This window comes from Callionymus lyra, unplaced genomic scaffold (genome assembly GCF_982586985.1).
Source record: "Callionymus lyra unplaced genomic scaffold, fCalLyr1.hap1.1 HAP1_SCAFFOLD_120, whole genome shotgun sequence".
In the NCBI taxonomy this organism is placed as follows: Eukaryota; Metazoa; Chordata; class Actinopteri; order Syngnathiformes; family Callionymidae; genus Callionymus; species Callionymus lyra.
This window is the reverse complement of record NW_028258600.1, coordinates 75,001-85,000: the sequence shown is the minus strand read 5'-3', so window position 1 is coordinate 85,000 and position 10,000 is coordinate 75,001. Positions and strand designations below refer to the sequence as shown.

Sequence of the window (10,000 nt, the reverse complement as noted above, 5' to 3'; positions counted from 1 at the left end):
CCTTGGGAGCCTCCTCCTGCGGGGATGGGGAACCAGGGGCCTGGGGAACATTTTCAACACTTTGGGGCATTTTTAAACACTTTGCTCTTTTTCCCCCTCTCCCAACCAGGGGGCCTGGGGAGCCTCCTCCTGCGGGGATGGGGAACCAGGGGCCTGGGGAACATTTTCAACACTTTGGGGCATTTTTAAACACTTTGCTCTTTTTCCCCCTCTCCCAACCAGGGGGCCTGGGGAGCCTCCTCCTGCGGGGATGGGGAACCAGGGGCCTGGGGAACATTTTCAACACTTTGGGGCATTTTTAAACACTTTGCTCTTTTTCCCCCTCTCCCAACCAGGGGCCTGGGGAGCCTCCTCCTGCGGGCATGGAGAACCAGGGGGCCTGGGGAGCCTCCTCCTGCGGGGATGGGGAACCAGGGGCCTGGGGGGCCTCCTCCTGCGGGGATGGAGAACCAGGGGGCCTGGGGAGCCTCCTCCTGCGGGGATGGGGAACCAGGGGGCCTGGGGAGCCTCCTCCTGCGGGGATGGGGAACCAGGGGGCCTGGGGAGCCTCCTCCTGCGGGGATGGAGAACCAGGGGGCCTGGGGAGCCTCCTCCTGCGGTCATGGAGAACCAGGGGGCCTGGGGAGCCTCCTCCTGCGGGCATGGAGAACCAGGGGCCTGGGGAGCCTCCTCCTGCGGGGATGGAGAACCAGGGGGCCTGGGGAGCCTCCTCCTGCGGGCATGGAGAACCAGGGGGCCTGGGGAGCCTCCTCCTGCGGGCATGGAGAACCAGGGGGCCTGGGGAGCCTCCTCCTGCGGGGATGGGGAACCAGGGGCCTGGGGAGCCTCCTCCTGCGGGGATGGAGAACCAAGGGGCCTGGGGAGCCTCCTCCTGCGGGCATGGAGAACATGGGGGCCTGGGGAGCCTCCTCCTGCGGGGATGGAGAACCAGGGGGCCTGGGGAGCCTCCTCCTGCGGGCATGGAGAACCAGGGGGCCTGGGGAGCCTCCTCCTGCGGGGATGGGGAACCAGGGGGCCTGGGGAGCCTCCTCCTGCGGGGATGGAGAACCAGGGGGCCTGGGGAGCCTCCTCCTGCGGGCATGGAGAACCAGGGGGCCTGGGGAGCCTCCTCCTGCGGGGATGGAGAACCAGGGCGCCTGGGGAGCCTCCTCCTGCGGGGATGGGGAACCAGGGGGCCTGGGGAGCCTCCTCCTGCGGGGATGGGGAACCAGGGGGCCTGGGGAGCCTCCTCCTGCGGGGATGGAGAACCAGGGGGCCTGGGGAGCCTCCTCCTGCGGTCATGGAGAACCAGGGGGCCTGGGGAGCCTCCTCCTGCGGGCATGGAGAACCAGGGGCCTGGGGAGCCTCCTCCTGCGGGGATGGAGAACCAGGGGGCCTGGGGAGCCTCCTCCTGCGGGCATGGAGAACCAGGGGGCCTGGGGAGCCTCCTCCTGCGGGCATGGAGAACCAGGGGGCCTGGGGAGCCTCCTCCTGCGGGGATGGGGAACCAGGGGCCTGGGGAGCCTCCTCCTGCGGGGATGGAGAACCAAGGGGCCTGGGGAGCCTCCTCCTGCGGGCATGGAGAACATGGGGGCCTGGGGAGCCTCCTCCTGCGGGGATGGAGAACCAGGGGGCCTGGGGAGCCTCCTCCTGCGGGCATGGAGAACCAGGGGGCCTGGGGAGCCTCCTCCTGCGGGGATGGGGAACCAGGGGGCCTGGGGAGCCTCCTCCTGCGGGGATGGAGAACCAGGGGGCCTGGGGAGCCTCCTCCTGCGGGCATGGAGAACCAGGGGGCCTGGGGAGCCTCCTCCTGCGGGGATGGAGAACCAGGGCGCCTGGGGAGCCTCCTCCTGCGGGGATGGAGAACCAGGGGCCTGGGGAGCCTCCTCCTGCGGGGATGGGGAACCAAGGGGCCTGGGGAGCCTCCTCCTGCGGGCATGGAGAACATGGGGGCCTGGGGAGCCTCCTCCTGCGGGGATGGAGAACCAGGGGGCCTGGGGAGCCTCCTCCTGCGGGGATGGGGAACCAGGGGGCCTGGGGAGCCTCCTCCTGCGGGGATGGAGAACCAGGGGGCCTGGGGAGCCTCCTCCTGCGGGCATGGAGAACCAGGGGGCCTGGGGAGCCTCCTCCTGCGGGGATGGAGAACCAGGGCGCCTGGGGAGCCTCCTCCTGCGGGGATGGGGAACCAGGGGGCCTGGGGAGCCTCCTCCTGCGGGGATGGGGAACCAGGGGGCCTGGGGAGCCTCCTCCTGCGGGGATGGAGAACCAGGGGGCCTGGGGAGCCTCCTCCTGCGGTCATGGAGAACCAGGGGGCCTGGGGAGCCTCCTCCTGCGGGCATGGAGAACCAGGGGCCTGGGGAGCCTCCTCCTGCGGGGATGGAGAACCAGGGGGCCTGGGGAGCCTCCTCCTGCGGGCATGGAGAACCAGGGGGCCTGGGGAGCCTCCTCCTGCGGGCATGGAGAACCAGGGGGCCTGGGGAGCCTCCTCCTGCGGGGATGGGGAACCAGGGGCCTGGGGAGCCTCCTCCTGCGGGGATGGAGAACCAAGGGGCCTGGGGAGCCTCCTCCTGCGGGCATGGAGAACATGGGGGCCTGGGGAGCCTCCTCCTGCGGGGATGGAGAACCAGGGGGCCTGGGGAGCCTCCTCCTGCGGGCATGGAGAACCAGGGGGCCTGGGGAGCCTCCTCCTGCGGGGATGGGGAACCAGGGGGCCTGGGGAGCCTCCTCCTGCGGGGATGGAGAACCAGGGGGCCTGGGGAGCCTCCTCCTGCGGGCATGGAGAACCAGGGGGCCTGGGGAGCCTCCTCCTGCGGGGATGGAGAACCAGGGCGCCTGGGGAGCCTCCTCCTGCGGGGATGGAGAACCAGGGGCCTGGGGAGCCTCCTCCTGCGGGGATGGAGAACCAAGGGGCCTGGGGAGCCTCCTCCTGCGGGCATGGAGAACATGGGGGCCTGGGGAGCCTCCTCCTGCGGGGATGGAGAACCAGGGGGCCTGGGGAGCCTCCTCCTGCGGGGATGGGGAACCAGGGGGCCTGGGGAGCCTCCTCCTGCGGTGATGGGGAACCATGGGGCCTGGGGAGCCTCCTCCTGCGGGGATGGAGAACCAGGGGGCCTGGGGAGCCTCCTCCTGCGGGGATGGAGAACCAGGGCGCCTGGGGAGCCTACTCCTGCGGGGATGGAGAACCAAGGGGCCTGGGGAGCCTCCTCCTGCGGGCATGGAGAACATGGGGGCCTGGGGAGCCTCCTCCTGCGGGGATGGAGAACCAGGGGGCCTGGGGAGCCTCCTCCTGCGGGGATGGAGAACCAGGGGGCCTGGGGAGCCTCCTCCTGCGGGCATGGAGAACCAGGGGGCCTGGGGAGCCTCCTCCTGCGGGGATGGGGAACCAGGGGCCTGGGGAGCCTCCTCCTGCGGGCATGGAGAACCAGGGGGCCTGGGGAGCCTCCTCCTGCGGGGATGGGGAACCAGGGGGCCTGGGGAGCCTCCTCCTGCACCAGGGGGCCTGGGGAGCCTCCTCCTGCGGGGATGGGGAACCAGGGGGCCTGGGGAGCCTCCTCCTGCGGTGATGGGGAACCATGGGGCCTGGGGAGCCTCCTCCTGCGGGGATGGGGAACCAGGGGGCCTGGGGAGCCTCCTCCTGCGGGGATGGGGAACCAGGGGCCTGGGGAGCCTCCTCCTGCACCAGGGGGCCTGGGGAGCCTCCTCCTGCGGGGATGGGGAACCAGGGGGCCTGGGGAGCCTCCTCCTGCGGGGATGGGGAACCAGGGGCCTGGGGAACATTTTCAACACTTTGGGGCATTTCACAAGCGCTTCCCTCGCTTACGGCCACACCACCCTGAATGAGCCCGATCTCGTCTGATCTCGGAAGCCAAGCAGGGTCGGGCCCAGTTAGTACTTGGATGGGAGACCGCCTGGGAATACTGGGTGCTGTAAGCATTTTTTTTTGCCATTATTTGTGGGTAGAAAAGTGAGAAAAGTGACCTAAAATAGAACCGGGACTAGGCGGCAGTTCCCCCCACCAGGCGGCGGCATTTGGGGCATTATTTGTGGGTAAGAAAGTGAGAAAAGTGACCTAAAATAGAACCGGGACTAGGCGGCAGTTCCCCCCACCAGGCGGCGGCATTTGGGGCATTATTTGTGGGTCAGAAAGTGAGAAAAGTGACCTAAAATAGAACCGGGACTAGGCGGCAGTTCCCCCCACCAGGCGGCGGCATTTGGGGCATTATTTGTGGGTCAGAAAGTGAGAAAAGTGACCTAAAATAGAACCGGGACTAGGCGGCAGTTCCCCCCACCAGGCGGCGGCATTTGGGGCATTATTTGTGGGTCAGAAAGTGAGAAAAGTGACCTAAAATAGAACCGGGACTAGGCGGCAGTTCCCCCCACCAGGCGGCGGCATTTGGGGCATTATTTGTGGGTCAGAAAGTGAGAAAAGTGACCTAAAATAGAACCGGGACTAGGCGGCAGTTCCCCCCACCAGGCGGCGGCATTTGGGGCATTATTTGTGGGTCAGAAAGTGAGAAAAGTGACCTAAAATAGAACCGGGACTAGGCGGCAGTTCCCCCCACCAGGCGGCGGCATTTGGGGCATTATTTGTGGGTCAGAAAGTGAGAAAAGTGACCTAAAATAGAACCGGGACTAGGCGGCAGTTCCCCCCACCAGGCGGCGGCATTTGGGGCATTATTTGTGGGTCAGAAAGTGAGAAAAGTGACCTAAAATAGAACCGGGACTAGGCGGCAGTTCCCCCCACCAGGCGGCGGCATTTGGGGCATTATTTGTGGGTCAGAAAGTGAGAAAAGTGACCTAAAATAGAACCGGGACTAGGCGGCAGTTCCCCCCACCAGGCGGCGGCATTTGGGGCATTATTTGTGGGTCAGAAAGTGAGAAAAGTGACCTAAAATAGAACCGGGACTAGGCGGCAGTTCCCCCCACCAGGCGGCGGCATTTGGGGCATTATTTGTGGGTCAGAAAGTGAGAAAAGTGACCTAAAATAGAACCGGGACTAGGCGGCAGTTCCCCCCACCAGGCGGCGGCATTTGGGGCATTATTTGTGGGTCAGAAAGTGAGAAAAGTGACCTAAAATAGAACCGGGACTAGGCGGCAGTTCCCCCACCAGGTGGCGGCATTTGGGGACCCGTAGTGTGGGCAGAAAACTCACCAAAGTGACTTAAAATAGAACCGGTGCAGGCGGCATGTTCCCCCACCAGATGGCGGCATTTGGGGACCCGTAGTGTGGGCAGAAAACTCACCAAAGTGACTTAAAATAGAACCGGTGCAGGCGGCATGTTCCCCCACCAGATGGCGGCATTTGGGGACCCGTAGTGTGGGTAGAAAACTCACCAAAGTGACTTAAAATAGAACCGGTGCAGGCGGCATGTTCCCCCACCAGATGGCGGCATTTGGGGACCCGTAGTGTGGGTAGAAAACTCACCAAAGTGACTTAAAATAGAACCGGTGCAGGCGGCATGTTCCCCCACCAGATGGCGGCATTTGGGGAGCCGTAGTGTGGGCAGAAAACTCACCAAAGTGACTTAAAATAGAACCGGTGCAGGCGGCATGTTCCCCCACCAGATGGCGGCATTTGGGGAGCCGTAGTGTGGGCAGAAAACTCACCAAAGTGACTTAAAATAGAACCGGTGCAGGCGGCATGTTCCCCCACCAGATGGCGGCATTTGGGGACCCGTAGTGTGGGCAGAAAACTCACCAAAGTGACTTAAAATAGAACCGGTGCAGGCGGCATGTTCCCCCACCAGATGGCGGCATTTGGGGAGCCGTAGTGTGGGCAGAAAACGCACCAAAGTGACTTAAAATAGAACCGGTGCAGGCGGCATGTTCCCCCACCAGATGGCGGCATTTGGGGACCCGTAGTGTGGGCAGAAAACTCACCAAAGTGACTTAAAATAGAACCGGTGCAGGCGGCATGTTCCCCCACCAGATGGCGGCATTTGGGGACCTGCAGTGTGGGTAGAAAACTCACCAAAGTGTCCTAAAATAGAACCGGGACCAGGGGGCCTCTTCCCCCACCAGGTGGCGGGCTTGGGGGGCTTGGTTTCCGGGTAGAAAACTCACCAAAGTGTCCTAAAATAGAACCGGGACCAGGGGGCATGCTCCCCCACCAGGCGGCGGGCTTGGGGGGCTTGGTTTGCGGGTAGAAAACTCACCAAAGTGTCCTAAAATAGAACCAGGACCAGGGGGCATGTTCCCCCACCAGGCGGCGGGCTTGGGGGGCTTGGTTTGCGGGTAGAAAACTCACCAAAGTGTCCTAAAATAGAACCGGGACCAGGGGGCCTCTTCCCCCACCAGGCGGCGGGCTTGGGGGGCTTGGTTTGCGGGTAGAAAACTCACCAAAGTGACCTAAAATAGAACCGGGCTAGGCGGCATGTTCCCCCACCAGGCGGCGGGCTTGGGGGGCTTGGTTTGCGGGTAGAAAACTCACCAAAGTGTCCTAAAATAGAACCGGGACCAGGGGGCATGTTCCCCCACCAGGCGGCGGGCTTGGGGGGCTTGGTTTGCGGGTAGAAAACTCACCAAAGTGTCCTAAAATAGAACCGGGACCAGGGGGCATCTTCCCCCACCAGGCGGCGGGCTTGGGGGGCTTGGTTTGCGGGTAGAAAACTCACCAAAGTGTCCTAAAATAGAACCGGGACCAGGGGGCATCTTCCCCCACCAGGCGGCGGGCTTGGGGGGCTTGGTTTGCGGGTAGAAAACTCACCAAAGTGTCCTAAAATAGAACCGGGACCAGGGGGCCTCTTCCCCCACCAGGCGGCGGGCTTGGGGGGCTTGGTTTGCGGGTAGAAAACTCACCAAAGTGACCTAAAATAGAACCGGGCCAGGCGGCATGCTCCCCCACCAGGCGGCGGGCTTGGGGGGCTTGGTTTGCGGGTAGAAAACTCACCAAAGTATCGGCAAAATAGAACCAGGGAAGGGGGGGATGTCGGTCACAAGGTGCCCGAGTCAGAGAACCAGGAAAACGGACATAAATCCAGAAAACCTCGGTGTCTGACTGCTCCTCAAAAAGTGGTCTTTTTGATGTCACGAGCGCAACCACCTAGAGGTTAATGGGGAGGGATGGTGTGAGCGCAAACGGATTTTTCCTAAGTGTGACTGCTCCTCAAAAAGTGGTCTTTTTGATGTCACGAGCGCAACCACCTAGAGGTTAATGGGGAGGGATGGTGTGAGCGCAAACGGATTTTTCCTAAGTGTGACTGCTCCTCAAAAAGTGGTCTTTTTGATGTCACGAGCGCAACCACCTAGAGGTTAATAGGGAGCGAGTACAACAGGGGAGGGAGTGAATGGGCTCGGACTGTGGCCGAGCCTGGTGCCTCAAAATCGGACAAGGTTGGACTGGAAGCCCGCTGAGAACTCTGGTTCTTTTGCCAGACGAAACGAATTTTTTCCGAGTGTGACTGCTCTGCAAAAAGTGGTCTTTTTGATGTCACGAGCGCAACCACCTAGAGGTTAATGGGGAGGGAGTGGAAAAAACGACAAAGTGTTGAGCTCCGGACCGGGATGGCGGGCGACTCGAGCGGTCATGCCCGACTTTGAGACACTTTGTCGCGGTCATGCGAGCGACCTCCACTGCTCCCCGGAGGTGCCCCGGACCGGGTTGGCGGGTGACTCGAGCGGTCCTGCCCGACTTTGAGACCCTTTGTCGCGGTCATGCGGGCGTCCTCCGCCGGTCCCCGGAGGTGCCCCGGACCGGGTTGGCGGGTGACTCGAGCGGTCATGCCCGACTTTGAGACACTTTGTCGCGGTCATGCGGGCGACCTCCGCCGGTCCCTGGAGGTGCCCCGGACCGGGTTGGCGGGTGACTCGAGCGGTCGTGCCCGACTTTGAGACACTTTGTCGCGGTCATGCGGGCGTCCTCCGCCGGTCCCTGGAGGTGCCCCGGACCGGGTTGGCGGGTGACTCGAGCGGTCGTGCCCGACTTTGAGACACTTTGTCGCGGTCATGCGGGCGTCCTCCGCCGGTCCCTGGAGGTGCCCCGGACCGGGTTGGCGGGTGACTCGAGCAGTCATGCCCGACTTTGAGACACTTTGTCGCGGTCATGCGGGCGTCCTCCGCCGGTCCCTGGAGGTGCCCCGGACCGGGTTGGCGGGTGACTCGAGCGGTCATGCCCGACTTTGAGACACTTTGTCGCGGTCATGCGGGCGTCCTCCGCCGGTCCCTGGAGGTGCCCCGGACCGGGTTGGCGGGTGACTCGAGCGGTCGTGCCCGACTTTGAGACACTTTGTCGCGGTCATGCGGGCGTCCTCCGCCGGTCCCTGGAGGTGCCCCGGACCGGGTTGGCGGGTGACTCGAGCGGTTGTGCCCGACTTTGAGACACTTTGTCGCGGTCATGCGGGCCTCCTCCGCCGGTCCCTGGAGGTGCCCCGGACCGGGTTGGCGGGTGACTCGAACGGTCATGACCGACTTTGAGACACTTTGTCGCGGTCATGCGGGCGTCCTCCGCCGGTCCCTGGAGGTGCCCCGGACCGGGTTGGCGGGTGACTCGAGCGGTCGTGCCCGACTTTGAGACACTTTGTCGCGGTCATGCGGGCGTCCTCCGCCGGTCCCTGGAGGTGCCCCGGACCGGGTTGGCGGGTGACTCGAGCGGTCCTGCCCGACTTTGAGACACTTTGTCGCGGTCATGCGGGCGTCCTCCGCCGGTCCCTGGAGGTGCCCCGGACCGGGTTGGCGGGTGACTCGAGCGGTCGTGCCCGACTTTGAGACACTTTGTCGCGGTCATGCGGGCGTCCTCCGCCGGTCCCTGGAGGTGCCCCGGACCGGGTTGGCGGGTGACTCGAGCGGTCATGCCCGACTTTGAGACACTTTGCCGCGGTCATGCGGGCGACCTCCGCCGGTCCCTGGAGGTGCCCCGGACCGGGTTGGCGGGTGACTCGAGCGGTCGTGCCCGACTTTGAGACACTTTGCCGCGGTCATGCGGGCGACCTCCGCCGGTCCCTGGATGGCGGGCTCCAGTGAGGTCGGCGGGGGAAGGCTCGGGCTGAGGCCGACTTCGGTGCCTCAAAGTCGGACAAGGTTGGATTGGAAGTCCGCTGTGTTGAGGACCAGTGGCATTCGGCGGTGGAACGCTCAGAACTTGGCCGACATCGGTGCCTCAACGTCGGACAAGGTTGGAGTGGATGACCGCTGATAACTCTGGTTCTTTTGCCAGACGAAAGAAATTTTTCCCGAGTGTGACTGCTCTGAAAAAAGTGGTCTTTTTGATGTCACGAGCGCAACCACCTAGAGGTTAATAGGGAGGCACCATAACAGGAGAGGGAGTGAAAAGGCTCGGACGGTGGCCGAGCCTGGTGCCTCAAAATCGGACAAGGTTGGAGTGGATGACCGCTGAAAACTCTGGTTCTTTTGCCAGACGAAAGAAATTTTTCCCGAGTGTGACTGCTCTGCAAAAAGTGGTCTTTTTGATGTCACGAGCGCAACCACCTAGAGGTTAATAGGGAGGCACCATAACAGGAGAGGGAGTGAAAAGGCTCGGAGGGTGGCCGAGCCTGGTGCCTCAAAATCGGACAAGGTTGGAGTGGATGACCGCTGAAAACTCTGGTTCTTTTGCCAGACGAAAGAAATTTTTTCCGAGTGTGACTGCTCTGCAAAAAGTGGTATTTTTGATGTCACGAGCGCAACCACCTAGAGGTTAATAGGGAGGCACCATAACAGGAGAGGGAGTGAAAAGGCTCGGAGGGTGGCCGAGCCTGGTGCCTCAAAATCGGACAAGGTTGGAGTGGATGACCGCTGAAAACTCTGGTTCTTTTGCCAGACGAAAGAAATTTTTCCCGAGTGTGACTGCTCTGAAAAAAGTGGTCTTTTTGATGTCACGAGCGCAACCACCTAGAGGTTAATAGGGAGGCACCATAACAGGAGAGGGAGTGAAAAGGCTCGGAGGGTGGCCGAGCCTGGTGCCTCAAAATCGGACAAGGTTGGAGTGGATGACCGCTGAACACTCTGGTTCTTTTGCCAGACGAAAGAAATTTTTTCCGAGTGTGACTGCTCTGCAAAAAGTGGTCTTTTTGATGTCACGAGCGCA

At 62.8% G+C, this 10,000-nt stretch overlaps 1 non-coding gene across 1 annotated transcript; it reads left to right on the top strand.

Annotated features, from left to right (window-relative positions):
- Positions 1-3,793: 3,793 nt before the first annotated feature.
- On the top strand, positions 3,794-3,912 carry LOC148058288 (5S ribosomal RNA). Its single transcript, XR_015709996.1, has one exon. It is a non-coding gene; the product is annotated as a 5S ribosomal RNA (ribosomal RNA).
- Positions 3,913-10,000: the final 6,088 nt, after the last annotated feature.